This window comes from Adiantum capillus-veneris, chromosome 10 (assembly GCF_014529385.1).
Source record: "Adiantum capillus-veneris isolate H3 chromosome 10, ASM1452938v2, whole genome shotgun sequence".
In the NCBI taxonomy this organism is placed as follows: Eukaryota; Viridiplantae; Streptophyta; class Polypodiopsida; order Polypodiales; family Pteridaceae; genus Adiantum; species Adiantum capillus-veneris.
In genome coordinates this window covers 79,488,505-79,514,765 of record NC_140940.1, presented here as the reverse complement: position 1 = coordinate 79,514,765, position 26,261 = coordinate 79,488,505, and the positions used below count along the sequence as shown (strand labels likewise).

The 26,261-nt window shown below is 42.7% G+C and overlaps 1 pseudogene across 1 annotated transcript; it reads left to right on the top strand.

Moving 5' to 3' along the window:
- The first annotated feature begins 3,765 nt into the window (after window positions 1-3,765).
- Window positions 3,766-7,077, top strand: LOC147449128 (uncharacterized; annotated as a pseudogene). The gene is made up of 2 exons (XR_015189412.1): window positions 3,766-5,449; window positions 5,529-7,077. The product of XR_015189412.1 is annotated as an uncharacterized LOC147449128 (transcript).
- The last annotated feature ends 19,184 nt before the right edge of the window (window positions 7,078-26,261 follow it).

The window sequence follows — 26,261 nt, the reverse complement described above, 5'->3', positions numbered from 1 at the left end:
CATCTATAATCAAAGAATACAAATAATACAAGGCTTTTCAGGAAAATAATGAAGATATATCAAAATTTTGGGCTCATGGAAGAAGGGGTCAACTCAAAGGGCGCCCGTCTGTCTTGGCCGCCAACATTCCCCCCTTCCTAGTCTTTGTGCGCGCTCGTGCAAACTGTCTTTGTCCACTTGTAATTGGCTCTACTTTACTTTTGCAACCTCTAGATATAGCTGATGTAGCTTTCTCTAGTAGTCTAGTGCTTGCTACTCGAGGGTAAGAGTGAGCAACTTGAACTTTTCTGCTCTTGCTTCAATTTCCACCTTTGCTGCCAATTCTCTAAAAGGAGTGTTACTTAATGTGCTTTGATACGCAATGTCTCAAGCAAGAAGATTCTTTGTCATGGGGTTGAAAATAGATGAATCAATTTTGAAAAACCTGGTCATGAATGCCTTGTCAAATGTTTGCATGTAGTGAGAGGGCAGAAACATGTCACGAGCATACAACCCCATGATGATGTTTTGGCTTGGAATTTTTGTTTCCAGGTCCCAGCATAGCCCTTGTTAATTTCCTTCTATGAATACTTGCCATGGACGCTCTGCGGCCTCTATGTCCTCAAATGTCGTGATGCAGGTAATGATCATCTTTGAAATCTTCACTAGCATTTGGCAAGCTAGTTCAGGGACATCCTTCATTTGATTGACAGTCCTTGTCGAGGAATGAGCATATATTTTTCTGATGAAGGAAAGTTCCCTGGTGGATTTGTGAGCATGGGGTAATTTAGTACTGTCGGGCTTTTATGTTGACATGTGTAGAAGCCAGCCCAAGATCGCCTTTGATTGATAGGACAATATGTTGGATCGATTATGAGATATTGCGGTGTATTTTTGTAGTACGTCTCATTTGTTGGGTGCTTCTCTAGTGCTTCTTAAACCACTTCCTTCTCTAGAGAGGCTAGTTGTCAAGGATCATCTGAACCTGATTTGTTGTGAGGGGGATATCCCTATAATCCCCCTTGTGATTGGGCTCTAGACTTGGTAGCATCTTCTTTTTCCATATTAGGGCCTCTTGTTTCATCAATGGTAGGTATATCATTTCGTGCTTGTGGTTTTTGACAACCTCATATGGTGTGATCATTAGAAGTGTGGCCGATTCCAGTACTTTGAGTTCATATTGCATGTATGCTTTGTGTGATGGGTCGCGCACTTCTAAGATACACCTCTAAATTTCTTCCCTTGCATCTTTTTCTTTTGTTTCTTCAAAGTCATGCAGCCCTACCTCTGTAGATGTGCTAGACAATTCTACAAGGGGAGAATCCATGCTTATGTGCTCTGTACGAGTTGTTTGAGGGACTTCTATTGTTGTTTGTTGAGCCCTTACAACACTAATGGCCAAATATTTTTGTTGTAAGGTCAGGGCATGTGCAACACTTTGTGCTATCAGCTCCTCTTTTTCTTTAGCCAGCTGCTCTTTTAGAAGCCTGATCTCATCATCTTTTTGGCTTTGAATGGCCTTGTGTCCTGCAGTCATGATTTTTATGTCCTATTTTCTTAGGCTAAGGCCTCCTTTAGATATTTTAGCTCTTGGACAACTGAGGCACGTGTTGATGTGGTAGAAGTAGGGGCTGGGGTGTCTTGTATTTCCAGGAGCTGAGAGAGTGTTGTTCTTAACACCCCATAAGATTCTCCAATATTTACATTATTCTGCCATTCTTTTTCAATCTCGTCCTCCAATCGTTGTTGCTCAACCTGTAGATTTGTATTTGCTTCATTAAAGGCTTGAGCTTCTTGGTAGTAGTAATGAGCATCATTTTCTTGCTCTTGTTGCAATTCTAATTGGAGCTCAAGTTGTACTCTTTGTAATTATTCAATTCTATTTTGTAATTGTCGACTCACCTCAACTACTCTTGCTGCTTTTGCTTTAGTGTCCTCTAACTCCACTCTCTTAAGTTATGGAGCACTCTTTGACATTGGATTTGATGTTTTATCTGTTCCAAATGTTCATCAATGTCAAAGCTGGCCAACCGCTTTCCTTCTTCTATGATTGCTTGAGAGTTGGTAGACATCTACCTTCTCTCTGTATTCTATGGTTGTCTAGAGGTAACATCGGTAGGAATCAAAGCTCTTGTGAAGGTTATTGATAAGTAGACTTTGGGCATGGATATAAGCTTGGGTGCAATCCAATTGAAATTGGATATTAAGGGCTTCAATCTTGGCGCTCAAGATTGCTTGCACTTGAGTGTTCTCTAGGGAGAGGCAGGGCAGTTTCATGCAAAGGCTAAGAGGGGCCTTTTGGTTGGTGAGAATATTTTGCAAATGCTCAAGATGCAAAGTGGATTTGTGAAGCTTACGGTTAAGGGTTTTAAATTCCACCAATGAGAGTGAAACAATCTTGTCAAACACAAAAGGTTTCTTGATGGCGGGAAGAATGGGTAGAGTTGCATTACAAGGTTTAGTGGCGAGGGGTGGGGAAAAGGCAAAAGAAGAGGAGGATCTTGTGGGGAGAGAGCCAAAAGAGGACAGGAAAGAGAGGGGGGGTTTGAAAGGATACCTCCTTGGATTGACTTTGAAAAGGCACCATTAATAGAAGCCAAAGAGGAGCTAGTGACACCAAAAGCTTTGGTAGAGGGGAGGGAGAGTTGATCGAGATCCTCAAGTGGCAAGTTAGCCGTGAGACCCCATTGTTCCTCCGGACCGAAAAGAGTTTTTTTTGAAAAGGTTAAGGTGGAGAAGGCGGGTAGTCCCGGTGTGTCTAGACTCCAAAATGACGGGTTGATGAGGGCCGCCGCGAGGTGAATCTGGGGAGAGATTGAGCAAGGTTTGGAGGCACCAAGGACACAAGGGTTCTTGCGGATGTAAGGGTCGCCAAAGAGGTAGTCGTGGAGCTAGACGTGAAGGATGCATGCAGAAAGAGGGGGCTGAAATGGGAGTTGGCGGCCAGAGCTGGTGGTATAGCCCGACTGTGTCAACCCATGGAGATGCAAGAAGTCCATGCATGGCGGTTTGCAGGTAAGTGGCAGGTACATTGGGCAAGTATTAGATGGTGCTAGGGGCAACGTACATTGAGATGGAGCATTTGCTAGGGAAAACATCAAGGGTTTCCTGCTATCACAGGCGACAGAAGCAAAGGTTGATATCACAAGCTTGTGAGCGGGACAAGGAGTGTTGGATGCACGTACCAATAGGTTTGTGATATGGGATTTCGTGTGAGATGTCTGCACAACACTTTACTACCAGGATGTATATGCCAGATGTGGCACATCACGACGGGCCATGATTTTGGGCCTCTAATCATAGGCATGTTTAGAAAAACAGGTATGCCAAGTTCCGGTTGTAGTCATCGACACCACTTGACGTGTGTGTTAGAGATGCGGCGTCGAGGGCAGTCACCTCAATATTTTTCATGAGTGCGAACCGAGTATGTTGCCAGCTATCAGGTTGGTATTGCATCGAATTATGGTTACCACATGCGGAGCTTCACTCGGCTGCCGTTTGCTTTGCTCGCGGGAATGCCTTCTAAGTCAAAAGCCTTTGAGTTCAAAACAAAGAAAAAGAGAAGGAAAAAGCCTTAACCTGTCAGCTGCAGGTAACTATAGCAAAAAAAAAAAGCAAGTACGCCATCTGCATGGGGTGCATGGCCGCCTTGGGTGGAGCAGCAGTCAGGTGGACGCCAAGGAAAAACAAGGGTTGCAGTTGGTGGGGAAAGGAGAGCCACCTGGTGGCTTGCATGCAAAAAGGAGCGTAGGTGGTTGGCGCCATCGGGGGGGAGTTGCCAGATACGTGAGCATAGAGGGGGGCCCGATATCACAGGGGAAGGAGCCGACTACAGGGTAAGGGCTGCAAGGCAGTGCTGCAGTGGGATGAGAATGTGGGCCGCCTTGTGGCATCAAGGGGATGGCGAGGAGGGTTCAGCCCTGAGCGAGAGGAAGGCTGCCAAAGGTGGTGCTGCTTGAGGAGAGTTTCCCCTTGCATGGGAGTAGCCAGGGGCCATCGACGGGGGTTTAGCTGGTTAGAGGCCGCCAGGGGTCAAGGACGGGCACTGCAGAGGCGTCGACTGAGTTGGACAGGAGTTGTGAAGAGGGGACCACGGGGTGGCAATATGCGGAGCACGGCGCGAGCACTGAAGGGGGCGGGCTTGGAGAGGCCAAGAGGTTGAAGAAAAGAGAAGGAAAGGCCGCATGGGCTGCAGTTCATGAAGAGGGGGTTCGAGAGCAAGGGATGCCGACCGCGGTGTTGTTGATTGGGGTCGACGAGGGGCTGCATAAGGCAAAAGACGGGCCAAAAGGAGCCACAGCTGTGTGTAAGGATCAAAAAGGGAAGCACGATCGTGTGAAGATACAAGGCATGCAGGAGGTCGATGATTGAGGAGTCGCCAGGATTGTTGAAGCCGAAGGCTTGCCTTGGAGCAAGCATAGAAGGTCATCAAGGACATACGGCTACCAGCAGCCGAGGAAGGGTATCCAATTGCACCAATGCATGAAATTGACAGTGATCAAGATTGTATCAGAGTTTTCTTTGATTACTATGCATAGCTGAGTTTAAAGTTTGGTTGAGTTATCTGGTATTCAAGGCTGCCACCTTCTCGTTTATCTCGTCTTGTGCTTCCCGCCCGTGGTAGCGGTGGCTCCGGGTCTTTTGTGTGTGTGTGCACAGAGAGAGGAAGAGAGAGGTTGGGCGAGCTTACTGTGTATTGCAAAGTTGATGAATGTGATTGTGTATAGCTGGTGGCGCTCGTAAGCGAGTCGGTGCATTGAAGATTTGCAGAAAGTGTGCATGTGTGTGATTCTGTGTGGGTAGGGGTGCGAACTATTACCTTGGGCTATAGAGAGGCAGCTAGATTGTGTGTCGGGTGTTGTTCCATTTCCCCTATCCCATCAGTGGTGCCCCCACGGAGAATCTACTGATTGCTCCTCGGTAAAGCTTTAAAGCCTAAAGATGATGCATGATATTGACTTGGTGCTTCTTGGAGAAGAAGAGGCTGCGGATTGGTTTTTCGATCTGGAGCTATACCTATTCCAGTTAAGAATTTGTGGACATGAAGCCAAACTAAAGGCCCTCCCATTCGTTCTGCAAGGACGAGCCAAAGCTTGGTTTGAAGGATTGAAGGTTGCAGATCGTCAGTCGATGAGCGAGATTCGCAATCAATTTGTCGAAGCTTTTCAGAAATGGGTTTCTCCATCGAACTTGGCTGCTATTACATGTGTATGAAATGGAGATCATTTCAAGCAAGAGCAGTTTCTAGCATGCTTGCATCCGCGAATCAAAGAGAAGGTCGAGTGCGGTGGTGCAGAGGACTATGCGCAAATGGTTTGCTTGGCAAAGATAGAGCAAGAAAGCAAAGAAGAAGCTGGAGATGGGTTTGTTGAAGCCGGTAGACTATGGATATAGCTGAACAATGGAGTTGCATCATGCCACGAAGCCAAAGGGGAGTTCAAGCATCAAAGAGGTAGCTGATTTGCCATTGGTAAGACATTCTGGTCATTCATTTCAGTTTGCACCTCCAATTTGGTGTGATGTTGTACAAGAGTTTGTTGTTAGCCCAGGTAGCAAGGAAGGATGCGGTCTTGGTCGAAGCATGTATGAATGAAGAATCAAAGGAAGCTATGGGTCAGAGCTCACAGAAAAAGTTTGAAGATGTTGACAAAGCAATGGTACTCAAAGCTGTACAGGACGAAGCTGGCCAGGGGGTTGGGCAACCTTGCCCTACCAACGGTATTGAAGAGTGGCAGTGCATTCCAGAAGGTGTTGGTGATGTTGACCTACCGAACAACGAGGTAATAGATCATGGCTTTCTTTCTCGCTTAGCAGATGATATGGTCGTACAAGAAGTCCTTGAACAGCAGGCAAAGGTGGGTGAGCAATCCAATTTTCTATCGCATGAAGTGGTTGAAGATGAAGCATCAAAGGCTATGGTGGACGAAGATTGGCATGGTGAATCAGGTATAGAGTGTGTGCCATTTGAAGGACCTAAAGTAGATGGTATGCTGGAGGAGCAGGCAGGTTTGGTTCTCCAAGAAGCGGTGGTAGTGGAAGAGAGGTTACCAAAGGTAGGTGTTATGCTATTGATGGACATGTTTCTGAAAGTTGCTTTAGAGGTAGTTTTACACATTTGGCAAAGCTCTCGCGATGAGAGGTATGCTATGGAGAGCTCTATAGCAGGTGAGAGAAAAATGGTGTATGGTGCAGATGCTTCACAGGTTGGTTTACAAGCTTGTTTTGTGTATGAAGCTAGCATATGGATACAGGGAATTGAAGATCGATGCTATACCAAGTTGTACGAGAGGCTTGTTTTCGGGTTTACAGGTGCAAAAGATGGCGGATTATGCATGTACTAGAGATAGATGGTTGTGCTCAATGCCATGTTTTTTATCCAGGCGGAGTTTATACTATGTTGGGGAGAGCCTATGGCTTTCCATTTGACCCAAGCGGGCTCTACACCAGATAAATATCTCTCTATCTATCTAATGCTTCTTGTACATAGTATCTATCAGTTTTCTTTTATGCACTAATACCCTATCTAAATAATACGACGATTGAGCATGAATGCTCAATGAGGGGTTGGGCAATGATGGTAGAGCCCGACTGTGTCGACCCATCGAGATGCAAGAAGTCCATGCATGGCGGTTTGCATGTAAGTGGTAGGTACATTGGGCAAGTATTAGATGGTGCTAGGGGCCAGGTACATGGAGATGGAGCATTTACTAGGGAAACTTCAAGGGTTTCCTGCTATCACAGGCGGCAAAAGCAAAGGTTGATATCACAAGCTTGTGAGCGGGACAAGGGAGTGTTGGATGCAGGTACCATCAGGTTTGTGATATGGGATTTTGTGCTGGATATTAGCGCGACACTTCACTGCCAGGATGCGTATGCCAGATGTGGCACATCACGGGTCGGGCCATGATTTTGGGCCTCTAATCATCGGGATGTTTAGAAAAACAGGTATGCCAAGTTTTGGTTGAAGTCATCGACACCACTTGACGTGTGTGTTAGAGATGCGGTGTCGAGGGCAGTCACCTCAATATTTTTCATGAGTGCAAACCGAGTATGTTGCCAACTATCAAGTTGGTATTGCATCGAATTATGGTTACCACATGCGGACTTCACTCGGCTGCCATTTGCTTTGCTCGTGGGAATGCCTTCTAAGTCAAAAGGCTTTGAGTTCAAAACAAAGAAAAAGAGAAGGAAAAAGCCTTAACCTGTCGGCTGCAGGTAACTATAGCAAAAAAAAAAAGCAAGTACGCCATCTGCTTGGGGTGAATGACCGCCTTGGGTGGAGCAGAAGTCAGGTGGACGCCAAGGAAAAGCAAGGGTTGCAGTTGGTGGGGAAAGGAGAGCCACCAGGTGGCTTGCATGCAAAAAGGAGTGCGGGTAGTTGGCGCCATCGGGGGGAGTTGCCAGATACGTGAGCATAGAGGGGGGCCCGATATCACAAGGGAAGGGGCCGACTACAGGGTAAGGGCTGCAGTGGGATGAGAAGGTGGGCTGCCTTGTGGCATCAAGGGGATGGCGAGGAGGGTTCAGCCCTGAGCGAGAGGAAGGCTGCCAAAGGTGGCGCTGCTTGAGGAGAGTTGCCCTTTGCATGGGAGTAGCTAGGGACCATCGATGGGGGGTTGGCTGGTTAGAGGCCGCCAGAGGTCAAGGACGGGCACTGCAGAGGCGTCGACTGAGTTGGACACGAGGTGTGGGCGCCATTGTTGTAGGGTAGCTCTACAGTGAAGAGGGGACCACGGGGTGGCAATATGCCGCGAGCACTGAATGGGGCGGGCTTGGAGAGGCCAAGAGGTTGAAGAAAAGAGAAGGAAAGGCCGCATGGGCTGCATTTCATGAAGAGGGGGGTGCTGCTGAAGAGTGGGCGCCATCAGAGGTGACGGGGTCGAGAGCAAGGGATGCCGCCCGCGGTGTCGGTGATTGGGGTGGACGAGGGGCTGCATAAGGCAGAAGACAGGCCAAAAGGAGCCACAGCTGTGTGTAAGGATCAAAAAGGGAAGCACGATCGTGTGAAGCTACAAGGCATGCAGGAGGTCGATGATTGTGGAGTCGCCAGGATTGTTGAAGCCGAAGGCGTGCCTTGGAGCAAGCATAGAAGGTCATCAAGGACATACGGCTACCAGCAGCCGAGGAAGGGTATCCAATTGCACCAATGCATGAAATTGATAGTGATCAAGATTGTATCAGAGTTTTCTTTGATTACTATGCATAGCTGAGTTTACAGTTTGGTTGAGTTATCTGGTATTTGGCTGCCACCTTCTCGTTTATCTCGTCTTGTGCTTCCCGCCCGTGGTAGCGGTGGCTCCGGGTCTTTTGTGTGTGTGTGCACAAAGAGAGGAAGAGAGGTTGGGCGAGCTTATTGTGTATTTCAAAGTTGATGAATGTGATTGTGTATAGCTGGTGGCGCTCGTAAGTGAGTCGGTGCATTGAAGATTGGCAGAAAGTGTGCATGTGTGTGTGATTTTGTGTGGGTAGGGGTGCGAACTATTACCTTGGGCTATAGAGAGGCAGCTAGATTGTGTGTTGGGTGTTGTTCCATTTCCCCCATCCCACCGGGTTATTAACAATCTTTGGCTCGGACGACTTATTGGGAGAGCCCCTCGCTCCCACAATTTCCATGGCCGATGCTTGAAAAGTGCTAGCCAATGACGAAGATGGGGTTGTCATGTTTGAAGCTTGAAAGGTTTTTGTTGCTTGAAAGGTTTTAGTTGATGTCGAGGATGGGGTGCACCTGTCAAAAGGTTCAGAGCTGCCTTGAGGGGTTCAAAGCTGCTGTAGTAGTGACGTTGTCCACGCTGCAGTGACGCAGTGACGTTGTCGACGCTACCGATGTTGCAGTGACGTTGTAGTGATGCAATCACCACGGGCTGATGCTGCAGTGATGTTGTAGTGACGTCATCGCCATGGGTGGTACCAATGTATGCATGAGGGGCCATTGCTGCAATGATGCTGTAGTGACGCAGTCTCCACGGTCCGTACCACCATTGCGTGAGGGGCCACTGCCGAACTGGTGGAGGGACGCACCACCTTTTGAGCGGGGGGTTAGTGCCGGACCGATGGAGGGGCGCCACCCCATTTGAGCGAGGGGCCGTTAGGCCGTCGCTGCTTGAGAGAGGGGGGTCAATGCTGCTTGAGATAGGGGGCATACGCTACAACTTGATGGAGGGGCCAACGATGCAATAAGGTTGATGCCTCCGATAGAGCAAGGTTGATGCCTACCAACACCCCCAGCACGCAACACCACTGACGCCTAGCAATACCCCAAGCACGCAGAACCGCTGCACCACTGAGTGAGCAAAGATTAATAAGAAGTTGACGACCAGCAGCTCCTCGGGTTGCACAGAACTGCTTCTAGCTCTCACCCCACCTGGTGACGTCTAGCACATACACCACATCAGACCTTTAAGCACCATGTCAAGGAAAAGGCTATCGAGCCGCTGCAGTGTATATAAGACCCGGTAGAGAGGTTCCTTGTGAGATGGAGGCATGCAGATGGGAGATAGTGCATGTCACAGGTTGGAGGGATCACTCAGAGCGGAACGACACCATTTGTAAGCTTGAAATATTCAAAATAGGTGACATAGCGGTGGTGATAAGCGAAGCATGCTAGCAAAGCCAACTGCAGCCCGAGTGTGGTAGCAAGAGGCTTGATGATGACGAGAGCAAGGAGACTATGTGGCGCAAGAGTAAGGAGTGGTCGAGAGCAATACTAAGGCGTGGCTGTGTGTGGGGGGAAACAGAGGGCCGCTAAGTGAGAGCGAGGAGGAAACTGTTGTAGAGAAAGGAGGCGGGTTATGGGTACAAAGCAGGTAATAAATGGCCGCCAGAGAAGACAAAAAGAAACGTTTAAATATTAAAGCTTTGCAAGGGTTCGGATTAGAGTGAGGGAGAGGCGGTATGTGAAGGAAGGAGGCAAAGCTAAGGAAAGGAAGAGGGTGTGGGGAAAGCAAAAAGTGGCTATGCTGTACATCAAAGAGTGAGAAATTCTAAAACAATATTTTGATAGTAAAAGAAACTAGCAATAAACTTAGTGAGCGAAATAACTTTTGCCAACAAAGAAGAAGAGGTGAGAGAGAGGGGGAAAATTTACCAAGGGGTGGAAGGGGGGAGGGATAGGGGAGATTTTGCAAAAGTGTTTACACCAAATGCATTTCACAATTAGATCTTCAGTGGTGTAAACCATATAAGAGGTATAGGAGGTTTTAAATAGGTGTCCACTAAGGGTGGAGAAGTTCCCAAAAAAGTACAAAATTTTAAAGAGGACGCTGCCTCTTCAAGAGGAAGGAATTCTATCTTTTAATGAGGTACTTTTTTAGGAAAAAGAGGAAAAAAGGGAGGCTTAGAGGGAAAAAGGGAGGCTTAAAGGGTGGAATAAAGAGGGCACAAAAAGAAGAGGTTTTGACAAACTCTTAGGAGGGAAAAGGATTTGACACAATCTTAGGAGAAAAAGGACATTACAAAATAACCATCATCAAGGGCAAGGGTCCATGGTTAAGGTAAATGGAAGGGGATATGAAGGGGTAGATGAATCCAAGTTGTGGGCGGGAGGCAAGGAGAAGGAGGAGGGGGAGCATGACTCCTTAGAGAGAAGGCTGCCAAGATTAGGTGCATTAAGCCAACAAATGACTGGTTTGGAAAAAAGGGAGAGTTTGGAGTTGCTCTCGAAAAGATTTGATAGAAGTTGGTTAATGGAACGGACAAGGTAGAGTTTGCGGGTAAAGGGTGTGAAGGGGATTTTGACAATGGATGGCGGAGATTTTTTGTTGTGCTTTTTTAGAAGGAGAGAAGGCCTAGAGGCATAGAAAATGTAGAGAAAGCAAGCCTTTAAAAAGGATGAAGGATAGCCCTTGGCTCTAAGCCTAGAGAAAAAGAGGTTACGAATAGAGATAAATCCCTCAAGCGAGCTTTCCCTAATTAGATACCTCTTGAGCTCTGACAAAATAAATGCTGTTTTTTGGTGGGTAGGGTGCTAAGACTGCCAAGGGATATAGTTAGTAGGTGTTAAGAGATTTTTGGTCGCAATGTATATCCAAAATGCCCCTAGAACAAAAAGACGGGCCTTTGAAAAAGTGTGTGTTCAAAATAAAAGCTTCATATGAGGAGATGGAGGGAGAGATCTTGATATGTTCCTGGAGAGGATGACCGTACAAAAGGAGAAGCTTTTCTAAACCAGAAGGAAGGCCCTCCCATACTCCAAAAGCATTATCTACAAACCTCTTAAAGTACAGGAGATCGAGGCCACCGCTTTCTCCCAAGGAGCAAAAAAGAGACACGCATACACCACCGCAAAATTAGATCCCATGGCGGTGCCCTTAACCTGATGCCAGAATTTACCTTTGAAAGAGATGTAATGATGGTTGAGAATGAGTGAAGCAAGTGCTAGGATGAAGGTGACCTTAGGAGAGGGAAAGAAGCCTTGATAGTATTTTTAAGAGCACAGACCCCGTCCCGGATAGGAATGCTAGGGTAAAGGGACTCCATGTCAAAGGTGAAGAGAGTAACAAGGGGGGAGAAGGGTATGGTGGCTAGGTCCAAGATAAGAGAATGAGAATCATGGAGGTGTTGCTTTTTAGTCAAGGTATGGGATAGAGTTGCACATGAAGCCACTTAGAGGCATTTTCCAAAATATAACCCTTATAGGAACAAATGGGACGGCCCACCAGGATAGGCTTATGAATATTTGGAAGGAGAAAAAAGGGGTGGGGCTTAGGGATGGATTAAGAGGAGGAGAGGATGAAAGATCTTTCTTTGGAGGGAAGGAGATGACAATGCGCAACAATGGAAAAAAGAATGGATTGGACAAAAGACAAAGGTGGTGTAAAGATAGGAGAGTAGGTGAGAGGGTCCAAGAGATGGCATAGTGCTTCTTTAGTGTACCAAGTTTTGAAGTTTTGGAGAGGATGACGGGGCCAATGTTTTTATCCGCCGGTTTGATTATAATGTTATGATCATTATTAAGGGAAGCAATGGAATTTATCAAAAAGGGTTTAGAAAGGAACGGGGTAGAGAGATTAAGGAGGGGTTTTAAGTGTGAGAAAACAACATCAAAAATAAGTTTGAGGGAGGTGGAGAAAATAGGAGGGTTCTAAGAGGGATTGGGGAGAGAAAAGGAAGAAGGGGGGAGAGAATTTTTGAAAAAAAGCTTCAGTTGTAGGATTCTTTCGAGATTGGAATAAGCTGCAATGATAGAAGAAGGCGGGGGAGGAGGATATGGGGGAATGTAGTTAAGTCCAAGGCCCAACAATTCACATTCCGCGGCGGACAGAGAGGGATTAGCCAAATTGGTTATCTTATGTTCAAGAGTGAAAATTGTTTGCTTACCTAAGGCCAAGATTTTGTAGAGATGTGGGTTGGTGAGGGGGAGCCAATATTTAGGCCTTCCTAGTCTTTGCATGCCCCCATGCAAACTATCTTTTTCCACTTGTAATTGGCTCTACTTTACTTTTGTAACCTCTAGATGTAGCTGATGTAGCTTTCTCTAGTTGTCTAGCCTCTTGTTGCTCGAGGGTACGAGTGAGCAACTTGAACTTTTTTGCTCTGGCTTCAATTTCCACCTTTGCTGCCAATTCTGTGAAAGGAGTGTTACTTAATGTGCTTTGATAGGCAATGTGTCAAGCAGGAAGATTCTTTGTCGTGGGGTTGAAAATAGATGAATGAACTTCGAAGAACCTGGTCATGAATGCCTCGTCAAATGTTTGCATGTACTGAGAGGGCAAAAACATGACACGGGCATACAACCCCATGATGATGTTTTGGCTTGGAATTCTTGTTTCCAGGTCCCAGCATAGCCCTGGTTTCCTTCTATGAATACTTTCCATGGATGCTTTGCGGCCTCTATGTCCTCAAATGTCATGATGCAAGTAATGATCATCTTTGAAATCTTCACTAGCATTTGGCAAGGTAGGTTAGGGACATCCTTCATTTGCTTGACATCTCCTTGTAGAGTGCTGAGCATATATTTTTTTGATGGAGGGAAGTTCCCTGGTGGCTTTGTGAGCATGGGGTAATTCAATACTGTCAGCCTTTTATGTCGACATGTGTAGAACTTTGCAATCCCAATTACTTGAAACCCTAGGGTTAGGTTGACTTTGATAGTTGGGACCAGGTGAAGTGATTTTTACTTGTACAGCTTTTAGGGGGTCATGGATCGTGATCCATGTTGGATAGCCATCAGGGATGAAACGTTGGGGCTTGTTCCTATAGTCTATCCTAACACACTGATGAAGTTACTTTCAAATTTGGACAAGTTTCTCTCCAATTTCCCGACTTTCCCAAGCTATGGTCTAATTTGGTCTGACTTTGCCATATGTAGTTTTGGGTGGCACTTTAGATCTCTGATTGTGGTCAATCTGTCTAACATTTGGCTTTGTTGATGATTTGGTGCTGAGAAGTATCCCGATCCTAATTGCCTGTTGAGTTGTATCTAATTTGGAGTCTGTTTGCATACTTCAGGTCCTTTGGCAACTTTGAGCCCATTCTCAACCATTTTTCAGCAATTATGTGGTCAAAACAAGTTTCCAAGCCCTTTGCTATTAGACTTGTTCAAAAATCACAATCTCAACACTTTGTACTCTTAACTTTGCTCACTTTGACATTTAGGGTTCTTGGGATGAGAAAACAACCACAATTTGACACATTTCATTAATTAAGAACACTGCAAACATTTTGCTCTTGATTTTTGGCCAATCTGCTTGAGGGGGTCATGGATCCTGATCCTTGTTCTCACATCAAATTGCATGAAACTTACAGGTTTACTTATTGGCAACTTCCCCAAGCTATTGGTGCACTTTTTATTGAGTTTGGGTCAAATTTTCCCAACCATGGGTAAAAATGATCATTTGCATATTGAAATCGCTATATCCTTTGGTTTTTAATGATTGCAATGTCCATTTTATACTAGTTTGAAAGACACATTCCCTACCCAACTTTTTCTTACAATTGAAGGTGGGGGGTCATGGATCGTGATCCATGTTCCACCCCATTTCCATACTATGATTGCATGGCTGGATTCTGCCCAATGAGGGGAACATTTTCATGCACTTGTTTTTTAATTTGACTTTGGTTAGCCTCCCCAAAAGTCCTCTTCTAGTTTGTGTAAATCCCCCTTTTGATTTGATTTGTACAGTTTAACTTATAGTTTTTGTGCCCTTGTGACCATATACGAATGTTCATGTACTGATAAATAAGGAGCATACTATGAAATCTGGTGAGGTCTGAAGATCTAGGGTGGCTGTAGCATGCCAAAATGCGGCGCAGGAATCTAGGTTAAAAAGCTCTCTCTGTTTCTCTCTCTCAAGGTGTCAAGTTGTCGGCAAGTTGTCAATTTTGCTCATTTTGCCTATATGTGCCCGACTTACCCCAAGTGCAATTTGCATACTTATCTTAGTTGGCCACATTTTCCATGTCATACCTGCAACTTAGACGGCTCGTCGTTTGGCCTTCTGGTCGTCATTTGCTCCTGATTTTGCAATTCTGGTCGATTTGAAGTTCACCCAAAATTTGATTCGTGTCAAATCATGCCATATTTATCATGCTCAAAGCTCTTGCTTTGTAGGTTCATCGTTTGCTTTTAGAACTTGATTCCAAATTTTTTGCTCTAACTATTAATTTTTTATCATTATTAGATTAAAAGGCAAAGAAAATTACTAAAATTATTATTATTTGGCCAAAAATTTTACCAAAATTATTCCTTACACTCATATGTATGTACTCTCACTCTCAACATCTCTCCTGTCGAAATTTGTCGATATGGCTCAATACTTTGCCAAATAAGAGTACAAATCTGCCAAAAGTGGTCAAAAATTAAAAAATGAAAGCGTCAAACATAGTTTATACACTGCACACATGATCTCTCAATTATCTTGCAGCCTTTTATCTTGCAATGCGTTGCATTGGCTACTGTAGCCACTGTTGTTACTACCCCCTTCCCATTCTAAGTCGTCTTGGACGAAGGTTTGTGCAATGTGATGGGCAAAAACATCTTGTCTATGTATGGCCGTGTAACCTTTTATCTTGCAATGCGCTGCATTGGCTACTGTAGCCACTGTTGTTACTACCCCCTTCCCATTCTAAGTCGTCTTGGACGAAGGTTTGTGCAATGTGATGGGCAAAAACATCTTGTCTATGTATGGCCGTGTAAGGTGGCCCTATCATGCTTAGAGAAGAGATGCATTGGGTAACACTGTGCAATCCAAGAAGTGGGTCCTAAACCAATTGGTCAATGGCTGTTGATGGCGAGGTTTCCTTGTTTGCACCTTTTCCAAATAGAAGTTGTTGAAGCGCAGATTCCCTTTCTTTAATGGTTGGTTTTGTAATTGGCTCTTGTGTGGCCATAAGATGATTGGTTTGTATTTTAGGGATCCATGTGAGGGTTGTTTCCGAAGTTTGCGACAAGATCAGGTTGTGTGCTAGTTTTCTTTGCCATTCCTATTTGGATGTTGTTGATTTTTGTTCGGTCTCCACTTTGGATTTTGGAATCCATTTGCAATTGGTTGATCCTGTTGAAAGTTGAATTGGTCGATTCAAGTTTTGGTGTCGATTTTGTTTAGCTTTGTTACTTTGGGCATGATGAAATTGGTTTGATGGTGACGTAGAGGATGATTTAGCAAGTAGTGTCTTTGGGATCCATATCTGTTTTGGTTTGTATGTCATGATTGATTTCCAAATCCAGACTTTGGTAATTTAGTTTGCTCGATTACTAGCAGGTAGTTTAGATATAGAACCAAGCACTTCTTCCTCTATTTCACACCCACTTGAATCTTTATGCTCATCTCAAATGTGATCTGTCTGCGTGAATGGTGTAACATAATATTGACCTTTCAAAAGTAATGAAGTATGGCATCCTTCCAATCTAAACATCTTCGTAAGTCCTCATCCACAAAACTCCCAAAATGATGCGCTCGTTGAGATCTATGTCAGCCATAATGTAAAACCGATGTGGACATTTGTTTCCATCGACATTAATCGACACATGAGCTTATCCCAAACTAACCATGGTCTCCTTGTTGGCCTCTTTGAGTTCAATCTAGGTTGTTTCAATCATCGACTCTGATAATTTGAGGTAAGTTGAATATTGCATTGAATTGATACGTGCTCCAGTATCCTAAGTGCTATTTTTGTTGTGCCATTAGCTAGCCGGACATTGATCCAAACATCCATACTACCAAGCCAAGGGTGCTTGACTTGTACTCCTACAATAGGAGGTGGTGGTTGTTGCCTTTTCGTTCTCTTTAAATTCTGCAACTTGGCCTCCTCCTATGCTTGATCTTTTACTACCTGAGCCCATTTATGCCGCTCCTTAGCTAGATGTATCTTTTTCAGCATGTCTACATTGAGAGATTGTTGATATTTTTTGAGTCTATAGCCATTTATCCAATTAGACATCACCTCTCCCTCTAATGTTGAGAGTGGACGGCCCCACTTGGTGATATTTCATTGATCACAAATAGACCATTACCTCGCTTTTTTAGTTTTCTAGAATTTTGCTTAAGGGTGTAGACTAACACGTAATCTCCCTTTTGAAATTCTTTATTCTTGAATGTTGGTCGTGGAATTGTTTTATTTGTCGTTTTTGTGTGTACATTGACATAACCAATTGAAGCCTAGTCTCATTTAATTGCATTAGGTAATCCACTCTACTAGACAACTCATGTGCAGTTCATTCCAAGGTTTTAGCTACATGTAGTGTAAGAATCAAGAATTATACTTGCAGTATCGCGTTTATTCTAAACACTAAGTTGAAAGGAGTTGTATTTTGTGGTGTTTTATATGCTACTCGATGTGCCCAAATGGCTAAATGTAACTTTAGTTCCAATCCAATTTAGATTCACTGACAATCTTTGTTAGCACATATTTTTTGGTGCTCTCGGCCTATCCATTGGCTTGAGGATGATATGAAGCTTATTTAGAATGAAGTACCATCAATTCATGCAACAGAAAATCAATCATATCATTGAGAAAATGAGTGCCTCGATCACTCACAATCTTGATAGGAAGGCCATATCACGTGAAAATGTTTTCATACAAGAATTGTGTTGTGGTTCTAGCATCATTTTTTTGTGTTTCCTTCCTCTCGACTCCCTTAGTCAAATAATCCATTTCCACTATAATGTATTGAGCATGCGTCCTATATACTCCCTTAGTCAAATAATCCATTTCCACTATAATGTATTGAGCATGCGTCCTATATATCGGTGGCAAGATAGGCCTTACAAAGTATATTTCCCATTTGGAAAAAGTGCATGCTCCCATTATTGGTCTCAATGGCATGTCATCTCGTTGAGATGGTACTTTTTTACATTAATGTGTCGCATCATTTCACATAATATTCAGCATCCATGAACAGGGTAGGCCACAAAATCCCTGCTAAGAGTATTGCTTTTGCAGTTTTTTCTGCCAAAAAGTAGCCTCCTGTTGGGTCAGCGTGAGCTTGCTCAAGAATGGACAGATATTCATGTTTCATAGTTCGATTCTTAAGTTGTCATCCCTTCCGTTCCGATACAGTTAGTTTTCATACTAGCATAGTTTTCACGTTCGTTTTGTATCAATCGTATTCTAGCTCAACTCAAGTTTTTTGGAAGTTTGCCTTGCTCCAAGTACTCCATAATATACTTTGCCCACTTGGATGCTATTTCTATCCTAAACATTATAGCTTGCTTGATTGGCTTATTGATTGCACAATCATCACAGGAGCTAACATAGTCGTGTACACTTTTCAGCATGTTAAGCCAATATACCCCAAGTAGCATCAGCCTTTGATATATTTGAGTTTTGACATTATAAATGCCCATAATTTGTACATGAGCTTGGTGCAGATATATCTCTTTTTTGCATGGCTCAATGTATAACCTAAGTATGCCATCATGTCCTTGCATGTATAGGCATCCTGCAATCAGCACTAAATTGTGGGATTTCGTGATTATGGATGGTTGTATCTTGATTTGCACCACTGAACCAATGGTGAGCAAAGGTATAACTTGTTCGCTCCACCTTGGTACCATCTGAAGGTTGAAGATATATGAGTCAGGCAAGTCATCCTCAACCCCTAAAGGAGCTTTCCCATGTAGTATTCGTGACAAACAGTCTGCTCTCTGGTGTGTAGTCTCTTTTTTGACCACTACTGTGAAGTCAAACTCAAGCAATATTAGGAACCATATAATGATGTGACCCGTATTGCATTGTTTGATCACCAAGTATAACAATGCTTGATGATCCACAAAGAAACGAACTTATTCACGAGAAGGTAATGTCTAAACTTTTTGACATAATAGATCATCCTTGAGCCCTTTCTTTTTGTGGTCGTATAATTCCATTATGTGTTGTTGAGTTGTCTACTAGAGTAACATATCAAAAAATCCATGTTATTTTCTCTAGGTTGAGCCAAGATATATCCAATTTTATAAGCTGATACATCGACATGGACATGAAAAATCTTGTTCTAGTCCGGAGCTCTCAAAATTGGAGCAAAAATAAGTTTTTGCTTCAATTGTTGAAAAGATTTTTCACATTCCTCGTTCCATTTGAACTTCGTGATGAGTGCATAGAGAGGTTTCACAATGATTGTGTACATGTAGATGAATCTTCGATAATATCCACAATGACCCATGAAGGTTTGTATCTCTCTAAATTTTTTTGGTCTAGGAAGAGCAACAATCACGTGTATCTTTTCAAGATCAGTGGTTTTGGATATGTCGTTTTTGGATACAATATGCCCTAGAATCTTGCCTTGTGTTACCATGAAAACACACTTTTCAGGGTTTAGGCAAATACGATACGTTCCTCATTTCTCAAAGTCTTTAAGTACTCGGCATGTTCATCTCAGTGGAGACAATGCACACACAAGTCATCCATATCTAAGAATTGTCTTAGATATTCCTTGAAGGCATGACTCATGATCCTTTGGAATGTGGCCACCATTGGTTAGACCAAATGGCATTACTCGATTTGCAAATGTACCCCATTCTGTAACAAAGGTAGCTTTGTGTTGATCCTCCAGCTTGATTGTGAGTTGATTAGAGCCTAAAAATCCATCTAGAAAGTTGTAGGTTTCCTTTCCTGTAACTCTTTTAATCACATGATTAGTGATTGGTAAGGGATAGTTGTCTTTAATTGTGGCATTGTTTACTTGTTTACATATCGTAATTTACCGTTTTTCTTAGGCACCACGACAATTGGTGACACGCATTTCGTGTGTTCGATCTCATAGATAAATTCCACCTCTTTCAGTTTGTCTATCTCTTTCTTAATCTTATTCGTAAAAATTTCATTGTAAGTGTATGGACGTTATCGGCACAATTTTGCATCACTTTTCAGAGGTATCATGTGTTGGTATATGCTAGGATCTACCCCCTTCATATCTTTGTAAGGCCACGCAAATACATCTTTATATTGTTTGAGGGTAGCTATCAACAGTTGTTCCTCTTTCTCAGTAAAATCTGTGGCTATGTATGTTGGTCTTTGTTATTCTCCGGTTTCCACCAAATTGATCTTTTTTGCATTTTTAGGTCCATCATACGATGTTCCTGGTTCTTTCGGCTCTTACATTGGTTGCTCCACCATAATACGTCAATCTTGAATTGAATATTTTTTATAATGAGAGGGTTCATCAAATTTTTTTGAGTTAGAGTCCCCCTCAATTTCTATTTCTGTAGTCAAAACTCCTTCAATGTCCGTTTTAATTTTTGATATTCACTTTTGCGTTCCGTTTTTGACATTTTTGATGGCTCTTTGGTTCCATTTTTTGGTTGTTTTTTGTTTTGTTTCTTTGAGTTTGCTCAAAAGTTTGTCGACTTCAAAGGCTTTCGTGTAATTTTGTCTCGGACACAATTATCTGCTCCCACTAGCATGAGATATTGTATTTTGGTCATTAGCTTCTCAATTTTGTTTTGTTGTTTTCTCGTTTGCTTTTTTTTATATCTCTTGTCTGCACATTTTTTGGTTAGGAAACCAGTAGAAAATTTGCTCATCCTCTTTTTGTGCATTTTTGTATCCAAAATCATTCGAGAACTTGGTTTTGCATCATTTCCTAATTCCTCGCTCCTCGAATCATGGTATTTGTATTCATCATCATGTGAAAGGTCACGTACAGAAACTTTCTCCACTACCTGTTTACAATCACTTACCTGTTCTGTTTTAGTCATCTCAGAAAGGTTTCCAGTTTCTTGGATCGCCGAAACCATTATATAGGGTCTTATATCATAGCTATCTTTGTCACAAAATGTGGTGTTGGTCACCTCATTTACGTAGACATCAAGAGTCACCAGTATTTTCTCCTACCCAAAGGGTTCAAACAACACCTCAAGAAACGGTTCCTTCATGTAGTAGTCATCTTCTACTACACTCTAGAATGCAATCCTCTTTTTTAAGACTCTCGCATTCCGATGCTTCGCACATCCAAATGTGAGCATCCTTCACTAGCCAAGAAGGTAATTGCGTTTCGTCGTCCGTAGTTACAAAAAAGTCTTCTATCGGAGTTTGGTTTATGTCCCTGTAACTATGTTCCTTGGTATTCACCTTGGTTATGACTCCCTTGTGCCGTAAATAGAGATGGTCATAGCCCCAATCATCAATCATTTTGAGTTGACGCATAAAAGGTCACCCCAATATAACTTCAAAGTTGTTGTCTTTTTTAAATTTCTACCACTACAAAGGTATGTTTGTATTCTATCCTCCATGAGGATACTATCACTTGTTTCAACGTTCCCAAGGGTCTTTCCACATACCCATTAGTTAATTGCAATTTCATGCGCATTTTTTTGAGAGCTGGCCTTCCCCATTTCTCCCAGATTCGTTTTGTAGTGATTCGAGTCCCATTGTTGAGTATCACAACAATAATCACTTCCCTATATTCCAGAGGTAAGGTGTTGTTTCCGTCTTTGCCTTCATAATAATCACCTACCTTATTTATTGGTACAGGTCCGCTTTTGGTTTAGGTCCGCTTTTGGTTTCTTGGGATGATTTGTTTTCTTGGTTTCTTCCACGAGTTTGTCTATTGGTTGGACCTTCACTTCCATCTTTTTCAGGTTTTTATTCATTTGTCCCCACAAGTATGGTTTGATTCTTAGCAACTCTGCAAGGGTAATTGTGCATCTTATAGGAGAAGATAATTAGTCATGCAAGCTCTTTGTGTCATTTTGTGTGGAATGGAATTCCGATGTTATGGAACAATTCTTACCTCTAATTTTGTCTCATATTTGCTTACAAAGGACGGTAAAGTTCTTATGGTTATAGGTTTGCTTTCTACAAAAACTTCCATTCCTGCATCTCCGTACAATGATTGAATATCTCCCGAATAGATTTCATGGTCCAAATTGATTTCAAGGATTGGTACAGACAATAATGTTGCACTTTTGTCTTTCCTATTTTTGATTTTTTCCCACAGAGATTGTGGCTATGATTCGTCTACTTTGAGAATCGACTGCATCTCTAAAGGTCTTCCTTCATCTGTTGTGTTTTCTGCCACCTTTGTGGTCACTGTTTTTTCCTTGTTTGGTGTCTCGGGTTTGATTTTGTTGTCTGGATTATGTGCATAATTCATGAGCACATGATCTCTTCCACATCGGTCACAGAATTCTTGAATCATATACTTTTCACCTGTGTTTGTTTCTTTTTGTGTTCCCATGTTTTCTTTTCCCACCCCATGCGTTACAGGCTCAGAAAATTTTGGACCTTTAGGCTGCATCAGGGCTTGAGCAGTTTCTACTAGTCTTTTGGTTTTGCCTTCCGGATGCGGATAGTTCAGAAGTCTTTGTTCTAAAGTCTGGTTATTATTGAGCCTTGCCTCATAGGCTTGCAGCATTGCGTCTAGTTGCTCATTTATCCTTTTCACCAAGACTGAACTACCTGAGTCAATCTTTGACTCAACTGATCCCTTTGCATTTTCTTACTTTCTTGCATTTTTAAGTTGTTCTTTTGTTTGGTGCAATTCTATGTCCAACATTGTTTTCTCCTTCAACCTCTTCGATTTCATTTGTCCCTTTTGACTTTCCATGATTTTCTTTGAGTTCTAATTGATCCGTTTTCAAATTTGATATGTTCTAAAAGTCTCAAGTTGTTAGCTATAGGTTGATTTTTATCCACTTCTTGAGCTTGAGCTCGAGTCACCACTTTGACTGGAACTGTTGGCTCGGATTCCGATTCGCTCGTGCATGGTAAAATCCGAATGACGTTGATACTTTCCCAGATTGTCATGGTTCTTCATGCAGTTTTGAATCAAGTGATCTCTCCCATACCCATCACAAAAGCCAAAAAGTTTGGTTTGCTGACATGTATGCGGACACTCTCATGCCTAGTGATCGCATCTACATTCATAACACCAACCCTTGGGTCGGGTTGTTGGTGGTGCTCCCGTTGGTTGGCCTACCCTAGGCGTGTAAACCCTTGGGCTTGTAATTCTGGTTTGCTATGAACTGAAGTGTATTTTTGTCCATCGTAAACTAATTTCTAGATGTCTGAGCCACATGTGAGGGCTTGGTTGCTTCATCAACACTAGCCCAAAATGGACCCTCATCAAGTGTATAAGCTACTCCCTCCGTCTCTCTTTCATAGCCTTCGACTGGCTCCTCATAATGTATAGTAGGTTTCATTATCGGCTAAGTTATGAAAGGTTCTGCAGGTTGTGCATAATGCACAAATGCTCGATTATCATGAGGTAAAGGTGGTTGTTGCCATAATATTGTTTGTGGTTTGTCCCCTCCATGTATCGTGTCGTTTGATCCGATCTAGTACCTTGGAGGCAATGGCAATGGTTGCATTGTCGATGGTCCATGCTACCTTTCCCTCACGTGGTTTTGGTTATAGAAAAACTCACTAGTTTCATGGTTCGTGTATTTTTACTCTATGGTGCACCACTTCAACACTCTTGGAGCATTGACTACTTGTGGTTGTTGTGGCCTCATGTAAGGATTTTGTCGGTAGGTCTGATTCATTCTACGGACCATTTCCTCAACCAATTGGTCCATGTTTTGTGTGATTGAAGGAGGAGCGCTCCGTTTTGAAGTAGATTTATTGATGATAGAAGAGGCACTGCTAGTGTTGGTCTCTAAGTCCTCACTCACCTCATCGTATGTTTTGCAATTCTCAACTCGGTACAATGCTTTCGTAGTGACTTGTTCAAATGTTGTGCGTGCTTTTAAGTGCAAGTCCTTTTTGAGAGTTTTTTTTTTCAAATCCCTCAATAAAGAGAATTGATAATCAATCATCATGTGGCAACGCTTGCACTAGACATATTTTGATGTATTGCTTGACACAAAGTGAAGCTTCCTTCACCTTTTCATTTTCTTTATGTCTGAAAGCATAGATCTGAGAGACAACGTTATGCTTGATTCCCCTCTTAGAGAATTCCTCTGCAAAAATCTCACAAGAGTTGATCGATGGTCAGGAAATCTCTACTATTTAGCGGTTGGAACCAAGTCAATGCCATTCCCTCCAATGTTAACCCAAATCCCTTGTACTGTGAATGAAAATTTGCTACTTGTTTTGCTCTTACAAGAGTTGATCGATGGTCAGGAAATCTCTACTATTTAGTGGTTGGAACCAAGTCAATGCCATTCCCTCCAATGTTAACCCAAATCCCTTGTACTGTGAATGAAAATTTGCTACTTGTTTTGCTCTTAGGACTTGCTTAAACATGGAAACATATGCATATGGATCTCCTGATCCATTGTACTTCTTTGGCACGCACTTAGCCACTTGAGAAGGTTGCATTTTTTTAGTTTTTGCAACCATCCTCATCAATCTAGGTTCTCCACCCATAGCATCTCTCACTTCGTAACCACTGATAGGTGTTGTGGAAGGGACTCGTTCAGACACCTATTCCTCAAGTCTTATGTCCCGACTTTCAGGCTTGAAATCCAGCACCTTTGTACTAAATATTGTGTCTAGAATGGCACTACCTTGATGTACTAACATACGAACCTGGGAATCCAGGGATCCCATAGATCTCGGTACCGACTAATGCGGTCGATAAATGAGCCTTCTACATGAGATTTTAGAGGACTCACTCTCGTAGATTTTGCTCTTGTTGTTTCTAGGACTGTAGGTCTGAGTACGCTAGGGGTGCATGACATAGTATTGATGGATTGGGCCCATGAAGTACGTATATCCCTTGAGCTCATTACGTCACACTGTCGAATATTTCCGACCATACTTGTTGAGCATGATTACCTGCATATCTCTCTCAGCCTCAAATGTAAATCTCTATAAGTATTTCTGTTCAGTCAATCCCTGGCATTGGACTCCTTGCACCTATAGTAGAGCATGTGCTCCCTGTTGTTATACTTATATAAGCTCACATGCATGTTGTCGATGTTGATGCGTGTAGCCACATTTACTCATTTAAGCTTGGCATTTGGAATGTCTATCTTTGGCAGCTTCTTCTCAAGCTCTTCATCAACTTTCTCTTTGGTGCATGTTAATCCCTGCTTGTCCACAATAAAGAGATTAAGCGCAATGATATACATGTTTCCCTCTTCATTGAAGGATCAATCACCACTATAATCTACGGGCACTACGAGCTTGAGATCAGTATGCCTCTCTTCATATTTTACGCATTAACAATTCATATCGTCCTTATAGATTTGAGCTCCTTGCTCGTTCTCAAATTGATATTGCAAGTGCAAAAGTTTTTGGTTTTGTGCGGGCTGCGATGGTCCCGCTCCCATTTTGGTTCCTTCTTCAAAACTCACACTTTTGGTTTCCTTAGCCATATATGTGTATGATCTATCCGAGGAGATATAAAAAAGACTCTCCTCCAAGATCGGCTCTAAGGTTGGTATGGCTCTTGGTTGACACTACCTTTGGTTGAAATATGGCTTGATTGGTCTTTGTTACTAGGGTTTCTATTCTCATACAATTTGCATGACCACAAATACATCAAGAAAACAAAACTTGCAAATCCTGACCAAGTACCTTTTATGGTGCATTAGGTCCCTTGATCAAAGGCAAGTTACTTCAACCTGATCCACAAAATCTATATAAAATTTGCTTGGTGGCTATAACTTTACATCTGCTGGGTTAGTCAAAATCCACCAAAATCAAAATTCCATCGAATTGTTGACTCAACTCCTATTTTGCTTGCAATTTGCACAATTGAATTTTGAAAACACCACTATGTTCACAAGGACTAAAGCTAGCTCTGGTATCAATTTGAGGACCTTGGGGGGGTCACTACAATTTCAAAAATGCATATCATGTGGATTCAATAGTAGGGATTATTTTATTCTATATTTTCTCACATTTTCACATACAAAAGGGTGTTGAAAAAATTATCTCGAAGAAAAATTTACAGATTGAATGGGGGAAGGGTCCCTTTTATTGATAAAATATTCATAGATAAGGGGTTTTATAAATACTCCTTGAATGCACGTGATATATAGGTTTTACATATAGTGACCCCCCGAGCTAAGGATTTTCTATGTCAGGGGGTCATGGATTGCGATCCATGTACCCCAGTGTCAGAATTGCTTGAAAACTTGGCACACAGATTTTTCGCAGCCTCTTGATAACTATTATGAATTTGAGATGTTTTGATTCCCTCTTGGCCTTCCAAAAGCCACTTTATCCAGCTTGTTTTGCAATAGTTTGCTCTTGATAGACTTCTCCTTGTTTGAGCCTCTTTGAAATGTTTTTTGCTACCCTTGTTTTTGGGAAAGATGTTGGTGTTGGTCTCTACTACAAGTCTGAGAGGTCACAATCCCAAAAACTAATGGGGGGACATGGATCGCAATCCATGTTCCTCCATGTCTGACTCCCAAAGTTGGTCTTGCAGTCTATGCGATCTCGCTATCCACTTATTTTTGGATTTGAAGCCTTTTCACCTTCTCAAGAGCAAAATTTTGTGGCTACTTTTGACTTTTGTCTTACAGCTTGTACTTTGGTGTTTCGGTCAACTTTTTGTTGCTTTTTGCTATGATGGACTTCACAAAAGTTGTTCTAATTGGTATCAACTTTTCACAACAGTTAAAATCTTAGGCTCGGATGCTTCAGGGGGTCATGGATCGCGATCCATGTTCCACAGCATCTGGTCATGTAATTTGGTCAGCTATATGTGTAGACCCTATAGAGGTCAGATTTTCACTTATTTTTTAATTTGGAAATCAAAAAGTCAAAAAGGTCCAATTTTTGTCTATTTCCAAGGTTTTTGGAGTCTTTGCCCAATTTTCTTGATTTAGTTGAGTTTATGTGTCAATTTTTTATACCAAAAGTATATATCCTTTTATTTGGAGTCACTATGGACCCACTGGTATCAGTTTTTGTTCAAAAAGTTGCAAGGAGTCATGGATCGCGATCCA